The 13,128-nt window shown below is 46.2% G+C and overlaps 1 protein-coding gene across 1 annotated transcript in view; it reads right to left on the bottom strand.

Annotated features, from left to right (window-relative positions):
* The window catches only part of LGMN (legumain), a 254,837-nt gene that overhangs the window by 50,551 nt on the left and 191,158 nt on the right, over nucleotides 1-13,128 (bottom strand). The gene's annotated exons all lie outside the window — the stretch shown is intronic.

Raw genomic sequence — 13,128 nt, 5'->3', positions numbered from 1 at the left:
TTCTATCTCTATATCTCTCTCCCTTCCTTTCTCTCTTAAAAAAAAAAATCAATAAAAATCCCCTCATGTTTCCCTTAAAAAAATAATAAAGTATTTTTAAAAATTTTATTTTACTTTTCCATCACTATTTATCCTCTCTTTGACCTCTTCCATCTCCACCCATGCAAAAATTAAGTATTTTTGAATTACATATTGTTTTACAGCTGTAAATTTTTAAAATAAATGTTATTATTCACCCTAACCGGTTTGGCTCAGTGGATAGAGCATCGGCCTGCGAACTCAAGGGTCCCAGGTTCGATTCCGGTCAAGGGCATGTACCTTGGTTGCGGGCACATCCCCTACTGGGGATGTGCAGGAGGCAGCTGATCGATGTTTCTCTCTCATTGATGTTTCTAACTCTCTATCCCTCTCCCTTCCTCTCTGTAAAAATAAATAAATTAATTAATTAATTAAAAAAAATCAATAAAATAAATGTTATTATTCCATATAGATACTTCTGCAAGAGTGAGCCGTAGGTAAAGTATGGACTTTGGGTGACTATTTTTCCTTTCAAATTATTTTTGATAAAAGTTATTATGTTAGCTTTCAGCTAATTCTGACCAACGAGGCAACTGGTCACCAAATACCCTGTGAGGCATCAGGAATAAGGTGAACTTGGGTTGGGACCAGCAGTTGCTCCACTCTGGCTGAGCAGGAAAACTGCTGCCTATATCATATCTTTTTTGCTTTAACTTTTTATTATGGAAAATGTCAAACATTTGCTAGAGTAGACAGCACAGTGTAATGAACCTCCATGTACCAATCAACCACACTCAACATTGATCAGCTGGTGGTCAGTCTGGTTTGATTTGTACTCTCACAAAGTCCCCCCAGTCCTGATTACTACTTCATAGCAAATCCCAGACAACATTGCATCTCATCTCTGGTACTCACAGTCTTTGTGTATTCTTCTCCCACAATGAATTGGTGGAAGTGGTGACTTCTGGCTTCCAGGGTGACCCAGAAAAGATATCATGGCTTCCTCATTGGTCTCTTGCATTGCTCGCTGTGGGGGACAAGGCTGAGACTACTGAGGTAGGCAGGGCATCAATGACACAAAATTCAGGGCGACATTTAATCACAGGTGCTGACTGTGAGGTTCGCGGTGCAGGAAACTGAGTCAGAGAGTCAGGCAGATTGAAGGAGGAGAATTTATTCTGCGCTCTCGGGCGAGGTCCACAGGTCCTGGGGTTGGGCCAGTGGAGTCGCGCAGAGAGGGAGTAGGGGCATTTTTTTATACAGCTGTTCAGTGAGGGCGGGGGAGGATGAGCTGTGGGAGTTCCTGCCGCGGGGGTCCTCACGGTTTCCAGGTGTCCTCATCTGTCTGGTAGCTGACCTGTGAGGAATTCCAGGGCGGGGCCGGTATCTGTGTCACCATTTACCTGGTGCACTGGCCTGTTACGGATTCTAGGAAGGGCCCAGTATCTACGTCCCTATCTGCCTAGCGGAGGCATGCATCAGGTCCTGGACCCCCTTTCGACCTAACACTGACCTTGCATTTGTACAACTGAGCGTGAGGGCTTCCTTCAGGTTTGCTCCCCAGGTGACTCACCTAGGCCTGGGGGGAAGCCAGCTGCCATTCCACTAGGACACAATGGCCTCCTTGTTCATAGGTTGACTCTTAATCGCTGCGCCATGCTGGCCGGGCAGCTGGGTTCTTTCATATTAATAAGCAGCACGACACCAAAAAGGAAGTTGAGAGAGCCCCGCTCTTTCCAACCAAGCCACACTCCAGCCTTCCTGATACTGGCTAACTGTGTGCCTTGCACCAAGTGGATGATAAAGAAGCAGTCAGACTAATAATAAAAAAAAAAAATCAGCTCATTAGAGGCCCTCACCAGAGAAGCTGAACCAGAACTGCCTAGGCAAACTGCTCCTGGTAAGAAAAAGTTTGTTTAGAAAGTTACCAAGGTAATAGAAATTATAACCACAAATTAACATTCCAATTAAGCGATAAAAAGATTATGCATTCTGTTTGTTTTAAGGCTACAGCCAACCTCTGATATCTTAAGAATGTGTAATTAAAAACCCGTGTTATTCTTTCTTATCTAGCTTCTCTTTTACAGCTTAAAAGAAAGCTGTTTGGGGAGAAGGGAATGCCTGGCACATCTGTGAAGATCCACAGGTGTCTGTGGTAAAACTACAAATTCAGCAAAAGGGGAAGAGGAAACCTTGAGAAGCAACACTCCCTCAGTCTCTCCTCCCCCCACCCCCCCTTCTCTCTACTCCCAGGAAAGATGGATTGCCCACATCCCTCCCCCTGGGCTCTGTTCTGTTTTCACTCTTCTCCTTGATAAAAACCCTGGCCTGCTCTGCGAAGGGGTTTTTGAGGATTGGGAAGAGTGCCCCATCTCTTTGGGATGCCAGCACTCCAATAAACCTCTTTCCTTTTGCCAGCACTGTTGGGGAGCACAAAAGACTTGGTTGGAAAGTTTGTAATGAGGACATTCTCATAAAAGGGAAGTGTGTGGAAGGCCACCTGCCCTGTTTATCGGAATTCTGACTTAGGGGAGTGTCTGAAGGCGGTGCCCTCATTATTCCTTGACCTTTCCAAACAAGTCTGTGCATGTGCAGACCCCGGTGTTTACTAGAATCCTTATGCTTAATCCCTGAACGCCCTTGCCTGGAGGACAATGTAAACATGTGTCCTTCCAAGATTACTCACCTACTGATTGTCTCTAAAGATAAAAATTCCAATAAAAGCCTAATGAGGCAGGCAATCGAGGCTGCTGGGACCCTTGAGCCTGGTAAGCCCCTTAGCCCTCTCCCCCACAGTGAAACTGCGTCGGAGTAATCTGTTCATCACCCGATGTTCAGGGGCTGCTGGTCAGCCCCGCACAGCACCTGTCTCCGGAGTTTGGCTGCGCTGCAGCAGGCAGCAGAATCCGGCTTCCGTTACACAGTGAGCCAGCGGGGCTTCGTGGGCTCAGGAAACAAGTTACAGAAGCAAAAGAAGGGCCCTTGGAGCTTAGGAGAAAGGAAGGCAAAGGTAATGTGTCTGGCGGAAAAGAGGTGCAAGGGAAAGGCACCGCTGTGCGGCCAAGAGGGAGAGCATGCAGAAACCGGCAGGACTTTGAGGAGTGTGCTAACCAAAGCCTGAAGGGCCTCCAGGAGATAAAAGAAGCTGAAGGGAGGCTGACTATGAAAGTTTGAAGGAAAATGAAAATACCATTAGAAATAGGAAGAAAGGGGTTTCTTAACATTTACTGGCCGAAAGTCCCTAGGTCTTCAGATAAAGAATAACTGTACTTGTGTTGTCTGTGGTGAGAAACCTGCCAGATTTGAAACTGGCCAGCGGGGTGAGACCAGACCTGGGTTTGGCAACCTGGGTACTTGAGTTCTGGCTAGGAAAGAATTCAGACCCAAGACTCAAACTATAAGAAAATGTTTATTTAGAAAGTCACAGAGGAAGAAGTGTGCTGGGCTGCATTTCTGGCGCTTTGGCCAGACAGGTCATGCTGTGCTGTCTGTTCCTAAAACACATAGATAGGAAGGTACTGACATCAGGCCAGGCCTTGAGATATGGTCTCATGGCCTCTTCCCAGCACGCAGGCCTTCTTTCTCAGAAGGCCTGGAAGTCTCATTCCAAATTTGGGAGACAAAAGACTGGAAAAAGTATAAATAAAGAGAGTTTCCTCCATATCGGGGGGCCCAGAATTTGAAAGACACATTTTCTCTGGGCCTCCACAAAATTTAATAATAAAATGTAACTCCTGTAGTCATCACTGCAGTTCAGCCTCTGCTCCGGCAGGGTGCTGTAACTGTAGTCAGCTGGCCAGCTTAATAAAGGCTCTTAAGTTTAAATTCTGAATCGGTGGTCTATCTCGCTGAGTGAACCCATAACAGAAGGAGTAACTTGTAGAAGAAATGGGCTGAGGAAACAAGTTATAGAGGCAAAGGGAGGCCCTTGGAGCTTAGACGTGAGGCGGGTAAAGGTGACACGCCTGGGGGGAAGTGCGAGGGGGAGGGAAAGGCACGGGGCCAGCTCCCCAGAGGGAGAGCACCCTGGTCCTCCATCCTAAGGGTGTTAAGGGAGGAGATTTTAGGGGAGGTCCCAGGGGGAGATCTCAATAGAATATCCAGCAGCTTTCCAGGGGTGTCCTTTCGGGGTCCAGGCCTCCACTGGACAGGGCAGGGGTCATTATTCAGTGCAGCTGGTCCCGAGGTCAGCCTTGGCAGTGCTCGTCTGGTTTTGCTGCTTTTCTGGGCCTGGAGCTGAAACACAACTGAGGCCTGGATGTTCTCTCTGGGGAGGAAAGGTCAGGGGGTCTAAACCACATGACCAGCGGTATGGCAGGGGAGGAAAGGTCACCCTAGGGGTGCGGTCCCACCCTACAGCTGTCCAAATGCTAGGAAACAACCCTGGAGAGGTAAAGCAGAGCACGGAGTCCCTGCTAGGCTGCCTCAGCCCCCCGGTTAGGGGGGAACAGGCCAGTCGGGAGGAATACAGACTGAAGCAAGCGCACGTTTATTTGGCACCTGCTATGTGGGAGTACAGGCCCTTCAGCTACCCCACTTGCAGGCACTGTATCCCCAAACCACAATTAGCTGTCAACTTACAGGTCAATGACTTTGGCAGTGCCCCTTCTGGAACCCTGTCACATGACTCAGACATCTGTCTTCTCCGCCCTTTTCCCCCTGGGACCAGGGAGAACCCACTCACCATCCCTCATTCCTGAGTCTCTTACTTCCTTCTCAGCTTCCTGGCTCCTGAGGCAACGGGCTGCTCTAGCCCTGCCCCTTGGCCACTCCACGGAAGTCACACCCAACCGCAAAGATGAAATCTCCTCTGAGGGGCGATGGAGACTCCCTCTCCTCTCAGACGGGAGGAATTCCACCAGTAATCTGACCGCGTGCAGGCCAGGCATGCCTCCAGAATTTCTGCAGAATAGAATGGCCCACCTCCATGGTCCTGGAGTCCTTGAAAGCCAAGTAGGGAAGCTTCTTGAGATGACTTTGGGGAGGAAAGCAGCAGATTGGCCTTGTGGGACAGGCAGGCTGGATGGGAGGGCCCGGAGGCCCATGCATGCATTTCAGATGGAGCTGGGACTTTGGATGTGGACTTTGGATGGAGAAGAATGAGCAGAAGGACATGCAGGAGAAAACTCAGAGGGACACAAAAATCATGCCTGCCATTTATGAAGCACCTGTGTGCTAGGTTTCGTGCTGGATGCTTACATATGCAATAGATTCTTCCTGAGGTATCTACCTATTTCAGTGATGGCGAACCTTTTGAGCTCGGTGTGTCAGCATTTTGAAAAACCCTAACTTAACTCTGCCGTGTCACATATAGAAAGTTTTTGATATTTGCAACCATAGTAAAACAAAGACTTGTATTTTGATATTTATTTTATATATTTAAATGCCATTTAACAAAGAAAAATCAACCAAAAAAATGAGTTCACGTGTCACCTCTGACACGCATGTCATAGGTTCGCCATCACTGACCTATTTCATGGGACTAGCAGCTCTTATCCACAGGGTGGGCCCACTGCATGTATTCATTTAACAACTAGATAAGCACCTGGCATGTAGAAGGCCCTGTCCTAGGTGAGAAGTATGAAATAGGGAAACAGAGACAGATGTGGTCCATGCATTTGTGGAGGGGAGATGGACACTGAGTTACATAAATAACAATATATACTCACCATGCAAATTATTATAAATTTGCATAATTATAAAATTAAAATTGTACAAATTAAATTATATTGAGTGGTGTACCATGTGGAGAAGGACAGAACCTAGTTTACTCAGGGTGGCCAGGGAAGGCCTTGGAGGGGAGACTTTTATACTAAGACCTGAAGGATGGGGAGGGACCAGCCATAAGACATGGGATTGGTGTGTGTGTGTGGTGGTGGGGAAGCAGGGGGCAGGTGGAAAGGAAATTTCCAGGCCGTGGGAACATCCCACTGTTCCCAAGGTTGGGATGGCTGGAATGTTTGCATATGAGGGACATCTGTTTAAGATGGAGCTTGAAAGAGAGGCCTGGGCCAGGTCCTGCAGGGACTTGTGAGCCAGAGTAAGGAGGCTGGGTTTAATTTTAATGTATTAATAAACATATATATGGATTATTTAATCACAAAATTTAAAAATATTTTTATAACCACATTTCAGTATCTTTTTAAATATAGCTCCTTTGTCATCCTATGCATATTATTTTATGCATTTAAAAACACAATTCTGCAAAAGGGCATATGTCACAAAAAAGATATAGGTCCCTTCACTGCACCAGATCTGGTCCAGCCTTCTGGAGAATCCCAGCATCTCAGAGATGGGAGATTTCTTTTTTTTTTTTTTAAATATAATTTTATTGATTTCAGAGAGGAAGGGAAAAGGAGAGAGAGAGGTAGAAACATCAATTATGAGAGAGAATCATTGGTCAGCAGTCTCCTGCACGCTCCACAGAGGGGATTGAGCCTGCAACCCAGGCACGTGCCCTGACTGGGAATTGAACTGGGACCTCCTGGTTCATAGGCCAGGCTAAGAAGAGACTCTTAAAAAACACCGATGCTGAGTGTAAAGGCATTTAAAACTCTCTGGGGTTCCTTGGGAGCTTCTTGGTGGGGGGTGGGGAGCAATTGGGTGGGGCTCTGCACACCCTCTTCCAGCCCCCACTCTCTTCATCCTCATTCATCCACTAGCACTGCTCAACTTTGATTTATTTTATACATGGGATTTAGACAGATGTCCTTTAAAGAAAGAATTCTGTGGCATTCACTTAGACCTTAAAATTCACTAACCACCCGTTGAACAGATGAGGAAACTGAGGCCCTGAGAGAGAAAGGGAGCTATCCATTAAGCCCAAGCAAGGCACAGCAGGCTGTTTGCTGATACCAGCATGTGCTGTTTCCAGGACAACACAAAGCTTTTTCTCCACCCAGCCCAGCTGCCAACATGGGGTCATATGGTGGCTGGAGACTCTTAGCAAAAGCAAAGACAGCCTGAGGACGTGGGGTGGATGGGGGCCTAGGAAGCTTCATCAGGGGCTCAGTGGCAAAGGAACTATTTTCTGGGAACAACTTAGCATTCCAGAAAACATGGGAAGCACCAGAATCGGCTTGATGCATTTGTAGGAACTTCCAAACAGGTATGGGAATAGGCATCATCCAGGATCGACTCATGGAAATATTACATTCTGTGCTGTGTAAACAAAAGGATACAGCAATGCTGGTTTCACTTGTCAATTCAGAGATAATAGACAGGCATACATATCTTTTTAAGTACTGAGTGCCCCCTGCTGCTGGTAGGTAAAAATGCAGAATGAGGCTCAGAATTTCATTCTTCAAATTTGTTCAGCAAGGAAGTGGAATCACAGAACCCAGAGCTGCAGGAACACAGGAATCTTCTAATGAGAATCACAAAATCCCTAGAGGATGCCTGCAGCGGCTGGGCTGGTGGCATAAAGGTGGGGTCTCAGGCACCTGAGGGGCAGGGCTGTGAAGACTTGGGAGGGCATTCAGCCTCCTAAGGTGTTTAAAGTTTCAAAAAAATTATGTTACTTACATAAAAAAACCCCCCACACAATAGTTTCTCATGATACAGAGTTCAAAGGGGATATAAAAAAAAAAAGATTCATTAAAGAATGAATCTCCCTCTCACTTCTGCTGCCCAGCCAAGTTCTCCTGCAAAGAAAGCGTCCCTTAAGAAATAGGCTCTACCATAAAAGGTATTTGTATGAAAATGATAGCAGACTATAAACACCACCTTTTCTTTGTTTTTAACAACATATATTGTTAAGATTGTGGGGGTCTTTTAAGATCCCTACGTAAGAGCTTCTGTTGTCTTTTTAAAGCAGTTCATAGTATTCTGTTGGATGAATACTCCAAGATTTTAAAATCAATGAACATCTAACTTGTTACCAATATATGCTATTATAAGCATCCCGTGATTAATAGCTTTGCATACATCATTTTGCATATGTGTGAGTACCTCTATAGGATAACTACCTAAAAGTGGAATTGCCTTCTTAGAGGATACATATGTATATTTTTTAAGAATTGTTTTAACTGAGGTATAATATCTTTGCAATAAAGTTAACAAATAGAGTTTAATGAACTTTTACATATCTACCCATATCTATAATCAATACCAGAGTCCAGACATAGCATATTATCAGCACCCTGGCAGCCTTCATCTTTACCATTCCTAGTCACTATCTACCCGCTCCATCAAAGGGGTTGCCTCTATAATAACTTCTATAGACATAGATGAGCTTCGCCTGGTCTCCGCCTTTGTATGAATAGCTTTACACAGAACATAGTCTTTGAGGACTAGCTTAAAAAATATATATTGATTTGCACACCCCACACTGGGGACCGAAGCACGATTTCCCAGTTCATAGGCTGACACGCCATCACTGTGCCATGCAGACTGGGCAAGGACTGGCTTCTTTTAACTCAACACCATATCTTTAACTCAACTATGTCTGGTTTATCCATGCTGTTGCATGTAGTTATGGTTTCTTGTTTTTCACTGTACATGTCTTTGGGCAGACACTTGCATCCATGTCTCTTGAGTGGCACTGCTAACTCATAGGATAGCCCTACACCAGGTCATAGAGCTGGGCTATACTATTAAGCCTTAACAGATAGAGTCCAAGTTTTCCACTTAGTCGTTTCACTTACACTCCTGCTAGAAATGCACAAGCATTCTAGCTGGCTCCACATCCTCATCAGTACCTGATATTCTTCATCTTTTTACATTTTAGCCATTCTAATGGATATGCTAAAATTTTTCATTGTGATTTTAATTTGCGTTTCTCTAATGATTAACGGTATTAAACACTCTTTCATGTGCTATTGGCCAATTTGATATTTTGTCTTGTGAAGTGCTTAATTCTTTCTTTAAAAAAATATTTTTATTGATTTCAGAGAGGAAGGAAGAGGGAAAGAGATAGAAACATCAATGATGAGAGAGAATCATTGATCAGTGGTTGCCTCCTGCAGGCTCCCGCTTGGGGATCTAGCCCGAAACCCTGACTGGGAATGGAACCACGACCTCCTGGTTCATAGGTCAATGCTCAACCACTGAGTCACGCTGAAGTGCTTAATTCTTAATCCATTTTTGCTAGGTTGCTTGTCCTTTTTAAAAATGGATTTTTAGGAAAGCTTTATATATCCTGGATACAAATCCTCTTCAGGCATATGCATTGTAAGTAGCTTCTCCCAATTTTGGCTTGCCTCATCACTCTTATTTTTGATAAAAAAGTTTTTAATTTTAGCAAAGTCCAAATTATCAATCTTTTCTTTGTATGTGGCAATTTTTGTCTGAATCTTGTTCAAGGTTTTTTGGTCTGTTCAAGGTCATAAAGATGTTCTCCTATGTTTTCTTTTTTTTTTATTTTTATTTATTGATTTTAGAGAGAGAAAGGGAGATAGAAAGGGAAACATTGATTTGTTGTTCCACTTATTTATGCAAACATTGGTTGCTTCTTGTACGTGCCATGACTAGGAATCAAACCCACAACCTTGGCATATCAGGACAATGCTCTAACCAATTGAGCTGCCTAGCCAGGGCTCTCCTATGTTTCCTTATAGAGCCTTTATTATTTTACATTTCACACTTTGATCTATAACCTATTTGAAATTTTATGTATGGTTTAAAGTAAGGGTGTCTTAGTCCATTGGGCTGTTATAACAAAAATAGCATGGACTGGGTAGCTTATTAACAACAGAAATTTATTTATCACAGTTCTGGAGGCTGGGAAGTTCAAGATTAGTACAGGGGCAGGTTCAGTATCTGATGAGAGTCTGCTGCTGGTCCTCATAGAGGGTCATAATTGACCATCTTCTCAGTATAACCTCACATGGCAGAATGGGTGAGGGAGTTTTCGGGGATCTCTTTAATAAGGGTGATAATCCCTTTATGAGGGTTCCATCCTCATGACCTAATCACCCCCAAAGGCTCCAACTCCAAAAATCATCACTTGGTGATTGGGATTTCAACATGAATTTTGGGGGGATACAAGCATCCAGTCTATAGCAAGAGATTAAGATTTATTTTTTTCCCCATGTGGATATCAAACTCAGCCAGGGGTTTATACATTTTATTTTGTTTTATTATTTTTACTAGGGGCCCGGTGCACGAAATTCATGCACTGGGTGTGTGTGTGGGGGGGGGGGAGTGTCCCTCAGCCCAGCCTGCCCCCTCTCACATACTGGGAGCCCTCAGGCGTTGACCCCCATCACCCTCCAATCGCAGGATCGGCCCCTTGCCCAGGCCTGACGCCTCTGACAGAGGCGTCAGGCCTGGGCAGGGGACCCTAATTTCCCCCCATTACTGGTTCTGCCCCCAGCTCAGGCCTGATGCCTCGGCCAGAGGCGTAGACCCCCATCACCCTCCGATCGCCTGATCAGCCCCTTGCCCAGGCCTGACGCCTCCGCCAGAGGTGTCAGGCTTGGACAGGGGACCCCCATCTCCCCCTGATCACTGGCTCTGGCCCCCGCCCAGGCCTGAGGCCTCTGGCCCAGGAGTCATGCCTGGGCAGGGGACTCCCATCTCCCTCTGATCGCTTGCTCCACCCCCCGCCCAAGCCTGACGCCTCTGACCCAGGCTTCAGGCCTGGGCAAGGGGACCATCATATCCCCCCAACCCCCGGCTCCACCCCCCACCCAGGCCTGATGCCTCGGCCAGAGGAGTTGACCCTCATCATCCTCCGATCACCAATCACCGGATCGGCCCCTTGACCAGGCCTGAGGCCTCCGGCAGAGGTGTCAGGCCTGGGCAGGGGACCCCCAGCTCCCCGTGGTTGCAGGCTCCGCCCCTGCCCAGGCCTAACACCTCTGGCCTAGGCGTCCGGCCCGGGCAGTGGGGACCCGCAGCTGCAGCGGCCCCGCGATCGTGGGCTCCGCTTTAGGCCCAGGCAAGGGACCCCTAGCTTCCGGGACTGCCAGCTTCGACTGTGCCCAGCTCCCATCGCTGGCTCCACCCCTACTTCCTGCTATCACTGGCCAGGGCGGAAAAGGCACCTGATTCTCCGATCATGGCTAGGGGGCAGGGCAAAGGCGGCCCCAGGGCCGCCTTTGCCCTGCCCCCCAGCTCTTAGCTCCCCCCTGGGTTTCCGATCACTGTCAGTGGCAGGGGGCTTCTTCCTGCTTTCCCTTTCACCTCCCTGCATTGTGCCTACATATGCAAATTAGCCGCCATCTTGTTGGCAGTTAACTGCCAATCTTAGTTGGCAGTTAACTGCCAATCTTAGTTGGCAGTTAATTTGCATATAGCCCTGATTAGCCAATGAAAAGGGTATCGTTGTACGCCAATTACCATTTTTCTCTTTTATTAGATAGGATGCTGGCCAGGCCAGTCCCCCCCCCCCCTTTTTCCTGATAAAATTGAGGGTCAGAGAGATTAACTCACTTGAAACTAGTTGACAGCCAAATAAGAGCCCACATCATCTGATTTCTGCCTCTTTATCATGACATCTCAATTCACTGGACATTTTTATTCATTCATTACTTCAACTTCTTTCATTCTCACCCCTTCAGTGGTTAAGAACATTATTTCTGGAGTCACACTGACCTAGGTTGGAATCCCAGATGTACAACTTACTCCTTGTATGACCCTGGGCATGTAACTAAAGCTCTCTGAAGCTCGCTGCCTTCATCTGTAAAATGGGGGTACATATTAATCAGATTTCATTAGGTAAGGCTTTCTAAGAAATAATCTCAAATCTCAGTAGCATCCAAAAGCAAAGTTTTGCCACTGGTGTGGCTCAGTGGTTGAGCATCAACCTATGAACCAGGAGGTCCCATTTCAAAGCCTGGTCAGGGCACATGACTGAGTTTCAGGCTCGATCCCCAATGTGGGGCACGCAGGAGGCAACCGATCAATGATTCTCTCCCATCATTGATGTTTCTATCTCTCCCTCCTTCTCCCTTCCTCTCTGAAATCAATAAAAAAAATTTTTTTTAAAGAAAGAAAAGCAAAGGTTTATTTTTCACTCATGTGACATGTTAGTCGTGGGCTGCTGCACATCTCTTTTTCCTTCCAGGACCCAGACGGAGGGAGGGAGCAGCCCCATCCGGGACAGGGGATTCTCATGAGTAGAGAAAGATCAAGAGAGCTGGTGAAAACACATAATGACTCTTAACACTTCTGCTCAGATGTGTTGAAAGGCACTTCTGTTCACATTCCATTGGCCAAAGGAAGTCACGTGACCCATGTTGACAGCAGTGAGGCTGGAAAGGACACTTACAGGACACATTGCAGTTGTCTGGCAACAGGTGGTGATATATAATCCTTAATAGAAAGAGCTACTTAATAGTTGGGGACAATACCACCTACTATGGGACAATAATAGCACCTTCCTGGCAGCGTGTGAGAATTAAATGAGGTGAAGCGCAACCAAATGCTTAACGCAATATTCTGCACTGAATAAGGACACAATCACTGCTAGATGCTATTGTTACTATTACCTCCCCATGCTGTTGAAACCTTTTCTGTCCACTGGACTGGGCTAACCCTGACTTGTGAGGAAGAAAACTGTGATTACTCCTGGTACGTAATCTTCAGGCAATAAATCTAAGGGCACAGGTTTTGGAGTAATATGGGCGCCTTCTTAGATCAGATGATCTTAGACAAGTTATTCTCTCTGATCTTTAGTTTCCTCAACCTGAAAACGGGGATCCTTGGGGACTCTGTTGTAGACTTGCCATTAGGGCTAAATTAGCCCAATCCTGTGCACACAGTACCTGCTGAGTATCTGGTGAATCACTGAATGTGGATTTTAGACTACTTTCAAACATTCAATGAACTGTCACAACATAACTACAATACTGCTGTATGGAAAACCCTTTACCGTATTTTGGGTCTCAGCTCAAATGCCACTTCCTCAGAGTCTTGCTCTGATCACACAATTAAAAGGGCCTCCCCCACCTCCAGTCACTTCTGTTTTCTTGTCGTCACAACTCTGGTAATGCTCTGAAATTGTCTTGTTCATTCATTGATTTACTTAATATCTGTCTCTGTCGCTAGAAAGGAAGCTCCGTGAAATCGGGGATCTTGTTCTATGCATTCTCACCTCCTGCCCTGGGCCTCGGCATCCTCACCCATCACCTGCGAGAAGAAGGAGGAAAAGAGAAAGGTGAATGC

This window comes from Myotis daubentonii, chromosome 1 (assembly GCF_963259705.1).
Source record: "Myotis daubentonii chromosome 1, mMyoDau2.1, whole genome shotgun sequence".
NCBI classification, from domain to species: Eukaryota; Metazoa; Chordata; class Mammalia; order Chiroptera; family Vespertilionidae; genus Myotis; species Myotis daubentonii.
This window is presented reverse-complemented; position numbering and strand designations above follow the sequence as displayed.